Consider the following 16,221-nt stretch of genomic DNA (forward strand, 5'->3'; position numbering starts at 1 on the left):
CCCTACATCAGTCTGAAGATGGGTTTCGGCCCAAAACGTTGCCTATTTCCTTCGCTCCATAGATGCTGCTGCACCCGTTGAGTTTCTCCAGCACTTTTGTCCACCAGTTGTTCTTTCTCTCTAGGTTGTTAGAATCAACCTCTTGGAGGGAGACTTGTTACTAACTTTTAATTTATCTTATTACTTTTGTACTATTATCTCACGTTCCCAGGGTATTTTTACTGTCAGACTAGCACCGCAATTCCTGACATCTGGTAGGGTCTGTTCTCTCCTTGATGATTACTGAATAGTCCTGTCCCGCTTCTGACTGCTCTTCTGGGGGTGAGACAAGAAAAGATACTAGGTTAATTTATATGCTGTGCCCAAATCAAAATTTTCAATTATCTCTGAGATAGATCCCGTGCTATCCTGGCAGGAACATTGCCATGATTGCCTACGATTTTCTAAGAAAGGGTCAAATTTGCAATTGGTGAGACACTGTTATATATGATAGTTAGAATTTAGGTGCAGAATGGATGTCCCTGGGCCACGGAGCAATGTCTATTCCCATATATTTAGACTTGAGATAGCCCGTCCAGACAAAGTAGTGCAGTAGAGCTAGAAGAGCTACAATGATCGTTCCAAAGTTGGAGCCTGCCTTGATGATCTCTCTGGAGGCATCCTCTACCTTTTTAAGTTACTGTGACTCGATTTATTTTTCTTGCTGGTATGAAGTATTGGGTTAGTTTAGATGTTCGCAGGGTTTGGCACTAGTATGTGTATGGAGCAGCTTTGCAACTGTTAATTGCTGTTAAATTTTGTACCAGTTTATATTGATCTTCTTCTTTCAGTTTCAGAGCTGCAAGAGTAGGGATGTTACTGTGAGGAGCAATTCTTATAGTTCTTGGAGATAGTTTTATTTTACTTTTATTCTGGCATTTCCCGAAACAATTTGTCAATGTTGCTGGTGGCCTATGATCTTCTTGGAAAAGTGTTACCACTTTCTGGGGAGCTACTTGGATGGGATTGATGCCCACACATCTTACCTGAGCTGTGTCTTTCGCCCATTCTTGTGGGTTCACATACTCGTTTACCTCACTCCCCAGATGATGACGTAGATAGGTAACACAGTCCTGGAGGACTAATAAAACTCAACAACATTTTAGTTAGATATATTTGCTTTAATTGTTTGGGTCAGCCATAATGATCATAGATCAACATGGTAGACCCGCTCTGGTATCTTTGATAATGATTGCTTCTCCCCACCATTGCTCCGAAGTCTCTTGCCTCTCTAGTTCTTACTGGTATCTCAGTGTATCCTACAGCTCCCTCCTCTTCTTTCAACTAGTGCCAAATTTTATTCCCATCGAGTTCCTTCATCTCACCACAGTTACTTTGTCTCCCTACTTAGTTTCTTTATTGCCTCTAATTTCTTCTTACACTGTGTTCTATTTTTGTCTCTCTGTTGGGCCTTCCTTGCTCTAATGATCTAATTGGCTGCAATTGAAGCAGACTCCCGGGGCTGCTGCTTTTCTTTAGAACAGTCCTCCAGGTATAGAAACATAGAAATTAGGTGCAGGAGTAGGCCATTCGGCCCTTCGTGCCTGCACCGCCATTCAATATGATCATGGCTGATTGCGTGGGGCTTTGTGCAGTTTTTTTCTCTGGGTTATTGTCCCTTACTGTCTTCCCTGTACCATTCTCAGTGCAATGAGGAGGTTGTACTCAACTCCCTTAGATTATTCTAATAGGTCTTGAGGCAGGGTCAGGTTATTTTGTCCGTATTCTGGACTGGCTGGCGGATCAGGATTGCAAAAATTGGTTAGTTTGTGAGAAAGGTGTCTGTCTTCTTATCCCTGATCCTCTGGCCAGCTCACTCTCGGATCTTCCCTATCCCTAGGATTTAAAGATTTTCTATAATCCCTAGGATCTCGAGTGGTCCTATAACCTCTAGGGTCCCAAAGGTTCCTCAGACCTCGTGACCCTCTTCTTGGACCAGTTCGTTCTTTCATTGGACATGATCTGCTCCAATGTCCCATTTCACCACAAACATAGCACTGATCTGGTCCTACCACTTTATTCCTTCTCCAATGTAGTTTAGGGGAAATCGGCTCCGAGGCAGGTATGTTATTGAGGTAATCTGGTGGGAATTGTTTTTCCCAGATTTCAAATTCACAATCTGTCATCACTTTAGGATTTCCCCGTCCTAATGGGGCTTTCTCACGGGGCGACTTGACACAAGATGTAACCAGAGTGAAGTGGTCGTGGTCTAGCACGATATCACACGATATAACGGGGGGTAGATAAAGAGTTCCCACGGGTACTCGGCATTTCTGTTATTTGTGCGAGTGACTTGTCCGTCTCCCGAGCTTTCCCGTTAAATCTTGAATGAACATTATGAACTGTTGTGAAGTGTTGTTAAATCATCACGTGGCACAAATGATGTCACTTTTTTTTTCACACACTATAACTATCCTCCCTTGGTTGAATTGGCTCATTTGGAGACATGCCTGTACTAAGTCGTTTCGAGTACAGGATGGTGGTGTTTTTCATTGACGCGCTGTATGCAGCAGCCCTCTATGTGAATCGAGGACGCTTGCGTGAAGGCAGATGGGTGAGATTAATTAAAAAGAGAATTAAGAGGAAGTCTCACTGGGTGAAGCCCATCTTTCAACGGAGACCTCTATTTGGACAATATGATAAACTGCTTAATGTGCTGATTCGTGAACCATTGCATGAGTTGGTCATCTGCATTAAAGTAGAGTGGTGGAATTAAATAGAGCTTCTAGCATTGGATGTCTTCCGTTATATTAAAAGTTCTGGACAGTAAATAGAGGCCTGTTTAAGAGCCTGCCCTCCGCATTTAATGTGGTATTTCTTGTGCTTCTTGGATACCTGAGCACAAGTTTGTAAATACAGATAGCCTTTTTTAAGACAAGCATTACAAGTGAAAATTGCCTGCCCTCATGCATAATTTATGTTATGGCTCTTGGAGATATGATTCCAACTTCAAACACAGAGCGTGTAAAAGCTGTCTGCGACTTTTTTACTTTGCAGCTGCAGGGCACAGACACACTTATAAGAGAAGTTTAAGTTAACTGCAAAAACAGCACTTTTACATCAATAGCAATGTATGTTTTTAAATCATGGATAACATTAAATGGTTTTCCTGTTGATGTACTAATATATCGTTATATATACTCACATGAGCACCCGGGATACTCCGCAGCCTTTGTCTCCAGCAGGTTCCGTTTTTTCTCCCTGTTTCTGTAATCTCTCTGGATTTATCGTAAAAAATTTCGTTGAATTGGTACTATTCTACAAGTTCCCTCTCTTGTTCCCTGGTGAAGTTATATGGCCTTACCTTCTGCCATCTTCCCTTTATATACGCGTCTGTTGAGGCTATTCCTACAACGGCTACTGGGGAGGCAATCTGAAATCCACCTTGCTCACCCTCTCCCTGCTCCAAGGAGCCCACAGGCTGTGTTATCTGTGGCATCTCCTGTTGCCTCTCCACCTGCCTCTCTTGCTGCGTCTCCTCCTCATTCTCCTGCATGGCAAAAACCTTTCTGACATGCTTTACCCCCTTTCTTTGAGCTTTTCTGGGAGCCATCTCTGCAAGTGTTCCAGTGAAAAAGATTCTCCAACAATGACAATGAGGTGGGACGTCCTCGATGGACACATGTTCCATTGGCGATATTGAGACCACCTTTTTTATTCACCTTCTGTCCCCTCTGTCCAGCTTCTGGGTTCACCATTTGCAGGAGTTCCCACGGTAAACGCAAGAGTTATTAGGGATATCGTACTGGCCACTACGTCCATATAATGTTTCAATGTTCAACCACAAGTGTACAAGTCATGCTTGGAGAAATTCAAGCTTGCTTGAATTTTCTCCCGAGTCAACAAGTTACACGAGTACTTGCCGTTAGCGCCACGGTGGTCCACGGTGGTCCACGAATGCCGTACGGTTATCGTACGAGCTTCCCACGATGTTCAACTCTGGTTACCTCTTGCGTCAAGTCGCCCCGTGAGAAAGCCTCTTAAGTCTGATTTTGGCCTCTCTTTTTTAGCCACACACTCTGTCTTATCTGCAGGCTGATCTTCCTGCTCTTTCTTAGGTATTATTTCCACACTTCCATCTGGATTAACTGGTCTTTGAAAGGTATTCGCAAGGGCAATGAAAACTGCCTCTTCCCTTGCACTATCGTCTGCCAATACCTCCTCCAATGCCTCATATGTTGGATATCCTACGGCTGCTGGAAATCTGATGATTTCTGTAGGAGTAACTGACTGTTGCACCACCTCCCATAGGTCTCGGGAGTCTGCATAATGCCCATGCATTGTAATTCTTAAGCATTCTTTAAAGGAAGCAGGCAATTTCTTTTTATCAGGAATTTTGCCTAACACTGTCGTCATCTCATTAGGCTTCCAGGAGGTGTGGACATTTGTTGTACGGGGATTATTTACACCCACTACACTAATGAATCAAAAGTAGGGGCAGGTAATTTCCTAACTGGGAACTGCCTACGGGTTATTCACTCTGTTCTCATAATATATGCTATATCAGAATCTGTTTTAGTATTTCCAGCTATTGCCTCACCCTCAGAGGCACTCCCCTCCTCACTAAGGGAATCACGGTATTTTTCAAATGACTCCTTATGATCTCACGCTTCCCGTCTTATTCGTCCAGGCACAGGCTCACAAGTTCGCGAATGACCGATCTGCTCTGACTAGCGAAGTGGGAAAACCGATGCGAAAACCACACTGTGGCGCTGATTTCCCACCTCGCAATTAGGAACAGCTCAACACCCTCGACCGCAAATGTGTGTCTGGGGGTCCATTGAGATCCTGGATGAGCCCCCAATGTAATTATGCTCTTAGAGCTAACCCCCCTTAGTCTAGTTCAGTAAAGCACCGAGTCAAGCACTGGACCACTAAACTTCATTTTATTAAACAATAACGAATCCCCTATACAATATCTAACCACACCACGGGATCGATCCTTGCCTTTCCTTCAGCCTCATGCAAGCAGATACCTCCAAAAGGTTACGCAGTGTCAAGCGCTCCTCCAGAAGATCGACAATGAACCTCGTGGGGGTTACGTTTTATAGGTCATCGAACCCTGTGGGCAGACCTACATGGAGGTGGTAACCCTTATAAACCAATCACAGATATTGATTACATTAAGGTGTTTTTGACAGTTCCCCAACCCAATTACAAAGCACCCCATTACTGTTTCTACAGAAGCTTCTGGACAGAAGTCAGTGGACCCAAGTAATGTAACATTCTCCTGGGGAGTATAAACAATTCAAACAAGGATTCACACTTCAGCCAATCATCAAACAGTACCACAAACACCTTGTAACACTATTAACAGTATTTACAATCCTTCCGCAGCCGGCCAATTCTGCTAATGCATCTGCAACACCTCTGAATTTCTCTGCAAAGTACTCATACATTTTGACAATTGAGAGGACGTCTGGACTTAGACTTCCTGGCATCAACTCGAAGCTTGCAGGTTTACACATAAATTGACCAAACAGGCTCTGCAGATGCAAAGATCCTTCATTTTATAATAGCTTTATTTTGGCCAATATTAACAAGTCCACGTCGATCACCAGTTCACACTAGTTCTATGTTATGCCACTTTCGCATCAACTCCCTGCACACTAGGGACATTTTACAGCTGTTAATTAACACACCAATCCTCACGTCTTTGGAATTATGAGAGGAATTCAATATGGCTTTCCTAGACTCACTTACCCAAATGACCTCCAAGATCCCACAGCAATTCTTAATAGCCTTCTTTACCGTCTATGATACCACCTATTTTAATGTCAATACCACCTATTTTAGTGTCAAATTTACTTATTTCTAAAAAAGACAAGGTCAGCTGTTTCAGTCATAATGTTTGTCACATATCAGGCTGATATAAGTGAAAGGTGTGAAAGACCATCACCCTGACTTATTCCAGTATCATTGTATCATCGTATCATCGTATTATCGTATCACTGAACTCACCTTCCCCCCAGTAGCATCATTTGAATTCCTCGCCTTCAAAGCCCTTTCCTCCATGACAGTCATCCTCATTTACCGGCCACCTAAACCAAACCCCTCCTTCCTATCTGAAATCACTGAACTCCTCACACTTGCCTCATCCCTCTCCCCACGTATGCTGCTACTTGGTGACTTAAATATTCACATGGACTCCCCCACCTGCAAGCTCGCATCTGAATTCGCCTTTTTACTTGACAACTTCTCTCTCACTCAGCACGTCACCTTTCCCACCCATGACAAAGGTCACATCCTTGACCTGGTCTGCTCCACAAATCAACCGGTACTCGACCTCCATCCTTGCCTCTTCCCCCTCTCTGATCATAAGCTTATACGGTTCACCATCCCTTCTCCGACACGTCGCCCCCGCTTCCTCCGAGAAATCACCTTCCGTAATCTAAAATCCATTGATCCCCACCATCTCTCTGCCCTGCTCTCCACCACTCTCCCCCTGGACTCAACCCCCATCTCACCTGATGATCTCACAAACCATTTCAACTCCACCTCATCTTAACACTATGGCCCCCCTCAAAACAAGAACCGTAACTTTCTTTTTTTTGATATATATTTTTTTATTAAAGGTAATCAATTACAATGCTTCAAACAACTTTATATCAAATTAATTCAATTTGCATTAAGTAAAACACTAGTAATACTTATCTACTATTTTTTTTAGAAATAATGATAGAAAAAGAATAGAACAGTTATAAATCATTAAGAGAGTGATTAAATAATAATTTGATTATATATAAGAAAGAAAAGAGAAACGAAAAAAAAAAAAAAAAAAAAAAAAAAAAAAATGAAAAACCACAATATGTATTGTTAATAACACTACTACAAGTGATAGTATCAATAAAGACATATATGTTAATTCCAATATAAAAATGAATTATTCTCACCAAATCCCGCAGGGTGCACGCCGAGCTGTGTTGCCAAGAACAGCTACTTCTCTAAATACTGTATATATGGAGACCATATCTGTTCAAAAGAATTATACTTGTCCAATAGGACAAATCTAATTCTTTCCAGATGTAACGTCTCCATCATCTCTGTTGCCCACATTTTGGTTGTGGGGGATAATGTTCCCTTCCAAAATTTCAATATGATTTTTTTCCCAATTATCAAACAGTAATCAAAGAAATTTCTTTGATTTACTGTAAGTGATAGATGTAAATCCGGAATTCCAAATAAGAACCGTAACTTTCAACACATCTTCACCCTGGTACACACCTGCACTTCGTAAACTGAAACAGACTGGTCGCCAACTTGAACGACTCACAAAGAAATCATCTCTCACAGTCCACCTTGAAGCTTACAAACTCCACCTCACTGACTACAAAGATGCCCTCATTGCTGCAAAATCTGCCTACCTCTCCTCCATATTCACCGATCCCTGCCTAAACCACAGAACCCTCTTCACAGTGGGCAACCTCCTCAAGCCTCGAGCCAACACTCTCCCTACCTCTACTCCGGACCTCTGCAACTCATTCCTCCACTTTTTCGCTGATAAAATCAGCACCATCTATCAATCTTTATCCCCTGTACCCGACTCCCCAGCATCTACTCCACCACCTACCAAGGCCCCTCCTTTCAACATCTCCACTGACCTCCTTACCCCTCCTCCACACTGCTTCCTCTCCCAGTTTGACCTGGTCACCCCTATTCACCCCTATCCAAACTCATCAGCTCTTCCAAACCCACTACCTGCTCCCTCGACCCTCTCCCCACTCCCCTGCTGAAGTCCTGCCTCCCCGTTCTCTGCCCCTACCTCACTAATCTCTTCAACTCCTCATTGTCCCAAGGAATTGTCCCCTCCGCTTTCAAAACTGCTGCTGTTACACCAATCTTAAAGAAACCTGGTCTTGATCCCTCCTCTCTCATTAACTACCGCCCAATCTCAAACCTCCCCTTTCTTTCAAAAACCCTGGAGCGTATCGTTGCGTCGCAACTTCATTCCCACCTCCTTGCGTATAACCTACTTGAACCCCTCCAATCTGGCTTTCGCCCCCTCCATATAGCAGAAACTGCTCTCCTCAAAGTCCTCAACGACCTCCTCACCTCTGCTGACACTGGTTCCCTCAACATTCTCATCCTCCTCGACCTGAGCGCAGCCTTCGATACAGTGAATGATAACATCCTGCTCACCAGACTCAAAGACCTCGGCATTGAAGGCTCTGCACTCAGCTGGCTCCGTTCCTACCTTTCCAACAGATCCCACTTCATCTCTCTCCACAACCACACCTCTGCTACAGCCACAGTCACTCAAGGCGTTTCCCAAGGCTCCGTACTCGGCCCCCTCCTCTTCATCATCTACATCCTCCCCCTTGGTCAGATACTCCGCCACTTCAACCTGGACTTCCACTGTTACGCTGATGACACCCAGATCTACCTCGGCACCAAATCCCCCCACAATCCCCCCCTCTCCCATATCAACTCCTGTTTGTCAGCTATAAAAACCTGGATGCAACATAATTTCCTCAAACTCAACAGCGATAAGACAGAATTCCTCCTCATAGGCTCCAAAGCCACACTCAGCAAAATCAATAACCCCACTCTCACCATCGACGGCACCACTGTCTCCCCATCTCCCCAGGCCTGCAACCTTGGCATGATCTTTGATTCCACCCTCTCCCTTGAGCTTCACATCCGCCATGTCATTAAAACCTCCTTCTTTCATCTCCGCAACATTGCCAAACTCAGACCCTCTCTCACACCTCCCGCTGCTGAAAGACTCATCCATGCCTTCATCTCCTCCCGACTGGACTACTGCAACTCACTTCTCCTTGACATCAGCTACACCTACATCAACCGACTCCAACTGGTCCAGAACGCAGCCGCCCGACTCATCACCCACACCAAATCCTGGCATCACATCACTCCAGTCCTCAAACAACTTCACTGGCTTCCCATCTCCCACCTGGATCAACTACAAAATCCTGATCCTCACCTTACAAAGCCCTCCACCATCTGGCCCCCCCCCATATCTCACTGACATCCTCTCCCCCTACCAACCCTCACGGTCCCTCAGATCCACATCAGCCGGTCTCCTCTCCATCCACAAGTCCAACCTCCGCAGTTTTGGGGACAGAGCCTTCTCCAGGGCAGCTCCCAGGCTCTGGAACTCCCTCCCCCAACTGATCCGCAATTCCGTGTCCCTCACCATCTTCCAGTCCCGCCTCAAGACCCATCTCTTCACCTCTGCCTATCCTTAGCCCCACGTCCCCCTCCCTTTTCATCTGTGCATTAATTGCCTCATATTGTGTTTTGTATTGAATTCTGTCTTTACTTTGTGTACTAGTCATGTCTCTACTATTTATTTCATTCCCCTTACATGTTTTTCCTCTACCTGCTAAATTTTTGTAAGGTGTCCTTGAGACTCTTGAAAGGCGCCCATAAATAAAATGTATTATAATTATTATTATTATTATCAAACTTATAATGTAACTGAGCTTTTTGTCAACATAAACCAACTACACACAGAAAACGAACAATTTATCCATGTGATTTTGCTCAGAATATTAAATGTAACTATTCAATGAAATTTAAAAGCATTGTCATTCACACAGTGGCTACCACCTCTTGTAGTTTAGATAATTGTTCCATGGACCAATTCTCCATAAGCCAGCCTCAAGAGTCAATAGTGTTTAAATGTTGTATGTACCAACAATGGAATAATGGAATTTGTATGCAACAGATGAATAGGCCCATAAACATATCCACACAGATGATTTTTTATAAATTCAATAAATTAATCACCGTAATACAAGTGCAAAAAAACCCTAAAGTCCTTAGTGCAATCATAAACAGTCCATGGAAGTTCGTAGTTGCTGAGGTTAGTGTTTGGATGAAGGTTCACTGACCTGATACGTTGACTCTTTTGTTCTCTCTTTGCAGATGCCAGCTGTTGAGACACAAGGAACTGCAGATGCAGGAATCTTGAGCAGAACACAAAGTATTGGAGCAACTCAATGGATCAGGCAGCATCTGTGGAGGGAATGGGGAGGCAATGTTTCAGGTTGACCCCTTCTTCAGGCTCTGCATGTTGAGTATTGCCACCAATTTCTGTTTATGTTATTATGTTATAGTGTATGTTTCTTTGATAATTATAGGACCATCAAGATGGAAATGCCTCAATCGATTGAGAATTGGTGTTGGCAGAGCCAAGGTGTCCCTAAACAAGTGGGGATATAACTCCAACGATGTCACCTGCGAATGTGGTTTTGAACCACAAACAATGGAACATCTGCTGAAATGCCCTCAACTGGACAGTGCACAGCTGCCGATCTCGCTGCCTACAATGAAGATGCTGAGAAGTGTGTTCAGCTCTGGCTGAACAATATCTAATCTTGTGATGTGAACTCGATAAGAATCAAGTACCTATTGCTGAAAGTGCTTTGATAGAAGCTGGGGAGCAAAGAAACTTGGTGATCTGTTTCAAAACAACTCAAAGCATCTAGCTTTCCCGACCTTCCTCATTGCATTATGTTGAAAATATAACTGTCCTTGCAGATGAACTGGGAGTAAATCCTACTTCTGTTTCATGAATTAATTCTGTCTAATCTGGCAATTCATTCAAGCATAAAACCAAGTCTGAGAAGGTGTGTGTGTGTGTGTGTGTGTGTGTGTGTGTGTGTGTGTGTGTGTGTGTGTGTGTGTGTGTGTGTGTGTGTGTGTGTGTGTGTGTGTGTGTGTGTGTGTGTGTGTGTGTGTGTGTGTGTATAAGTGTGAGAGGGACATTTCTGGGTCTACGATTGAATTATTTCAATACTAAACAGCAAAGGAAGGAAAGAAGGAAGGAAGAAAGGAAGGAAGGAAGAAAGGAAGGAAGGAAGAAAGGAAAGAAGGAAAGAAGGAAAGAAGGAAAGAAAGAAAGAAGGAAAGAAAGAAAGAAAGAAGGAAAGAAAGAAAGAAGGAAAGAAAGAAAGAAGAAGAAGAAAGAAAGAAAGAAGGAAAGAAAGAAAGAAAGAAAGAAAGAAGGAAAGAAGGAAAGAAGGAAAGAAGGAAAGAAGGAAAGAAGGAAAGAAGGAAGGGAGGGAGGGAGGGAGGGAGGGAGGGAGGGAGGGAGGGAGGGAGGGAGGAAGGCAGGCAGGCAGGCATCATGTTTGGGATAGACTAAGTGGACCGAAGGGCCTGTGCCCTTGCTGGACTATTCTATGTTTTCTGTTCTTATCTCTAAACTGCACCAAACAGAACATTAGTTTTTTTTATCAGAAGGTGCCGGGTGGTGATAAAGCTCAAGATGCATTTTCCATTTATGTTTTTTGTGAACATAATAATTGGAAAAGAAGATTTTTGGTGGCCAGGATTTCCAATGTATTCAGTCATTACCATTGTACCTAGAAGTTACAGAAACTGAAAGCATGGGTGGTTGGGAAGTCAGGACAAGTGTTTCAGGTTAAGGCTACTTTATTGTCATATGTACAAAAACCATGAGGTAAAAGTGCAATGAAAATCTTGCTTGCCAAAGCATTCTCAGGCACAGAAACAACACACACAAATGTAAATTATACCTAAATTATTTCACTTCACTGCACCTTTGGGTGCATGTGACGAATAAATTTGACTTTGACTTTGATGTTGACTTTGATACCAACAAACTTTTAACTTAATTTAAGCAGCAGAAAACTTGACTGATATTTGAGTTGTGTAAAGTCTAAGTGGAGTTTAAACGCTAATCTAATATTTTTACTTCCAGCTGTTATATTGTTTCTAATTATTTGAGAGTGGCCACTTAATGCTGTAAAACAAGTGGGCAATAAATACTTGGTGTGATGAGTTATTGCTGGACATAATGGTGGTCTACAGGCAGATCACGTGATGCATTTGTCACGGGAGGAGCTGGAAGTATAACTCGATGCCAATTGCTCTTTGGCAGCACAGATTCATTCAACACTTCAGAAAACAGCTGAATCTGACAGGATTGAGGGTTTATAAAGGAAAGAGCCTCTGAGCTCATGTGTTCTTTGTTGTTCCTGCCAGCAGACATGACTTTTGAATCCATCATCAGCATGAAGGAAACCCTGGATCCCAGACTGCCAATCAACATGGAAATTACCAATTTTGCAGGACGGATAAAATAACTCGTGTTTACATGAAACTCTTCGCAGGGTCAGAGGGGCCCAAAGGTGATGAGGCACACCATGCCGTGGTGCAGGAAATATTAGGAGAAGAATGGTGCTGCTGTAAATGGGTGTCAATTTGAGGAAGGGTATGAGTGACTGGATCTGGCAAGCTGATGGAGAGAGAGGAACCATCTCTTCCCCCCACCACAGCTGTGCTGGGTAATAATGTGCTAGTGCTCGTCACTGCCAAAACACCCAGATGTTCGAATGGAACTTTTCCCTTCGCTAAATAGAAATAGAAACAACTTTCTATAGCTGTACATTGGATAAGCTTACAGTGTGCTGCAATAGTGTTTTAGAATAAGTATACACTCCAAACATGTACAGGTTGTGTAGGCTGATTGGCTTGGTAAACTTGTAAATTAGACAATAGACATTAAACAATAGGTGCAGGAGTAGGCCATTCGGCCCTTTGAGCCAGCACCGCCATTCAATGTAATCATGGCTGATCATCCCCAATCAGTACCCCGTTCCTGCCTTCTCCCATATCCCCTGACTCCGCTATCTTTAATTGTCCCTAGTGTGTGTAGGATAGTGTAAGTATGTGGGGATCACTGGTCGGCGTGGACTTGCTGGGCTGAAGGGCCTGTTTCCTTGCTCTATCGCAAAACTAAACATAGAATGTTATGCTTATGTTTAGCAGAATTTTCCCAATTCGAGAAAAGAGATTCAGATTTTGACATGTAAGCCTTCATATTCAGGCTTTTCTGTTACAAGATTACTTTATGCTTAGCTATCCATGCAGAGGGATAAGGTTGTGGGAAAGGGTAAGTAAGGGTGTGGCTACAGTTGGTGGAGTAATATTCATCCCAAATGCAAAACAGACTCCCTGTAAATTAGCCACCCCATTTACACGTTTCCCAATTTCCATAGCTTCCAATGTCACACAAAAAAAGGGCTGTTTATTCACTCTGAGACTCATTTGTTCCACACCGACCATAACTGATTTCTCCTCTACATTGCCTGGGTGAGAATTTAAAAAAATAAGTTTCACTGGCCCATCTGAAACTGCTCAGTTCAGCTAAGATGAGCTCCCACTGATATATGCTCTCTCGCCATTTCATTTGTATAAAGGTATCAAATATTATTTACAGCATTCTCAATCGAGTATCCTTACCTGATCCATGTTCAATGCCAGACACATGGATGTAAAATAAAATATACGGCTTTCTTAATGGTGGGGAAAAAAGTAACACATTATTTCTAGGTTTCACAAGAAAATTAGATTAATCATTGAGATCATAATGAAAATGTCTTTTTTTGTTTCTTTCAATAATGGACTCCAATGATAACCTCAGGATTTTGATGGACATGGGGTTATAATGTATATAGTTGAGGCTGATTAAAATAATCCAAAATAATTCTAGGGTCATTAAAGTTGATTAAAATATACAACCATAATCCTCCTTCATTGTGGAGCGAGCTCAGCCATGTAAGATGTAATATCAAGGAGGAAAGATAATTCAATTTTGAGGCTGCACGAGAAAATTCATGTTAGAGTGGCTTCTGGAGACACAAAAATGGAAAGGGGTCTTTCCCTATGAAGCATTAATTTTGTTGCACTGATCCTCCAATGAAATGTGAATGAAAAGCAATAGTTTCTTGATTAACATGCATCACTCCGGAAATATGACCAAGGGCTTGGTGTTATGAATGTTGAAATGACAGGGGCTTAAACAGATGACATAATAACGATAGAAGATAACATATTTTTGCATTGGACACAAATGTAATGACATTACTTCCTGTGAGAGTGTTGCTGGATGACACTAACTTATCTGGTTTTGAGGGGCAATGTGCATTTCTCAAACCAATCAGGTTTCTATAGTGCTAGTCTGAAGAAGAGTCTCGACCCGAAACATCACCCATTCCTTCTCTCCAGAGATGCTGCTTGTCCCGTTGAGTTACTTCAGTTTTTTGTGTCTATTTTCTACAGAGCTACTTGGTTTAAGAGATCTGAGATTGGGAACTTGGTTCAGGAAGATTCTTTTTATTTACTGTCCTGGCCTCCCTTACAAAGATGTATCCCTTCCAAGTCCATAATCCCAAAACCTCCTCAAACCACCAAACTCCCAGGCACCATTTATTCAACACCTTCAGTCCACAATTACTTGATAGCTAAGGCTAGATCTCACAATGTGGTTCCTGAATGCCAAAGGTAACACCCTGACTCACTGATCACCACTGTCTATACATCACCATCCCCTTGACCAAGTAACTCCTACCAACACTCTGACATCCCACCACCTGATCCCACCCCCACATCGCCCTGCCCCTACTTTTAATCATATGCTTCACCACCTTCTGTCAATGGCAGCCACTGACCTCACTTCCATTACCTGATCCTCCTCGTCTGTCCTAATTCAGATTCAGATTCAGATTCAGATTCACTCTTCCTTGAAATTATCTGAGACTAGATCTGGCCCCAGAACAAATTACTTTTCTGTACTTACTTTTCAACAGCGTTGCATATTATGGGAAGGCTTTACCTATGTGTAAGACCACTTCAGTGTTATCCTATGCCTTGGGACATTGACGCAATTACATTTTCAAGTGGCAAGCTCGTGAATTTTGCAGTTGTCAATATCCACATCAGAACAATTTAACTGAGCTTTGTGGGTGCCAATGAATTTCTGAGCAGCAAATGTCACGGGTAAATAATAAGCATCCTGAAGTGATTTTAATCTGTCAAGCAACACTTTAACTGCATGCAAGTTAAATTAGTTTAGTTTACTATTGTCACATGTACCGAGGTACAGTGAAAAGCACTGTTTGCATGCTATCCAGTCATAGATTATACTTGAATACAATCAAGCCATCCGCAGAGGATACAGGGTACAACATTCAGTGCAAGATATAACATTGAAGTCCGATAAAGTCTAATTCAAGATAGTTCAAAGGTAGATGAGGGGGTCAGGACCACACACTAGCTGATGAGGCAAACATGCAGTTGTCTGATAACAGCTGGGAAGAAAATGTTCCTGAATCTGGTATGAGTTTTCAAATATCTGCACCTCTTGCTTCATGGGAGAGAGGAGAACCGGGGTGAGACTGGTCCTTGAGTATGTTGGTGGCCTTGCTGACGCAACGTGGTGTAGATGTCATTAGATGTTCAATAGATTCAGGATCAATTCCTGTGGATTGGAGGATAGCTAATGTTATCCCACTTTTCAAGAAAGGAGCGAGAGAGAAAACAAGGAATTACAGACCAGTTAGCCTGACTTCGGTGGTGGGAAAGATGCTGGAGTCAATTATAAAAGAGGTAATAATGGGGCATTTGGATAGCAGTAAAAGGATTAGTCCAAGTCAACACGGATTTATGAAAGGGAAATCATGCTTGACCAACCTTCTGGAATTTTTTGAGGATGTGACAAGTAACATGGATAAAGGGGAGCCAGTGGATGTAGTATATCTAGACTTTCAGCAAGTCTTTGATAAGGTCCCGCACGGGAGACTGGTGACTAAAATTAGAGCACATGGAATTGGGGGTAGGGTTTTGACATGGATAGAAAATTGGTTGGCAGATAGGAAGCAAAGAGTAGGAGTGAGCGGATCCTTTTCAGAAGGCAGGCAGTGGCGAGTGGAGTGCCGCAAGGCTCGGCATTGGGGCCGCAACTGTTTACCATATATATTAATGATTTGGAAGTGGGAATTAGGAGCAACACTAGCAAGTTTGCGGATGACACAAAGCTGGGTGGCAGTATGAACTGTGAAGAGGATATTAGGAGGTTGCAGGGTGACGTGGACAGGTTGAGTGAGTGGGCAGATGCGTGGCAGATGCAGTATAATATAGATAAATGTGAGGTTATCCACTGGCGGCAAAAACAAAGGGGCAGATTATTATCTCAATGGGGTTAGGTTAGGTAAGGGGGAGGTACAGCGAGACCTGGGTGTCCTTGTACACCGGTCACTGAAAGTTAGCGTGCAGGTACAGCAGGCAGTGAAGACATCTAATGGAATGTTGGCCTTCATAACAAGAGGATTTCAGTATAGGAGTAAAGAGGTTCTTCTGCAATTGTATAGGGCTCTGGTGAGACCACATCTGGAGTATTGTGTACAGTTTTGG

Source organism: Amblyraja radiata, chromosome 2 (assembly GCF_010909765.2).
Source record: "Amblyraja radiata isolate CabotCenter1 chromosome 2, sAmbRad1.1.pri, whole genome shotgun sequence".
NCBI lineage: Eukaryota > Metazoa > Chordata > Chondrichthyes > Rajiformes > Rajidae > Amblyraja > Amblyraja radiata.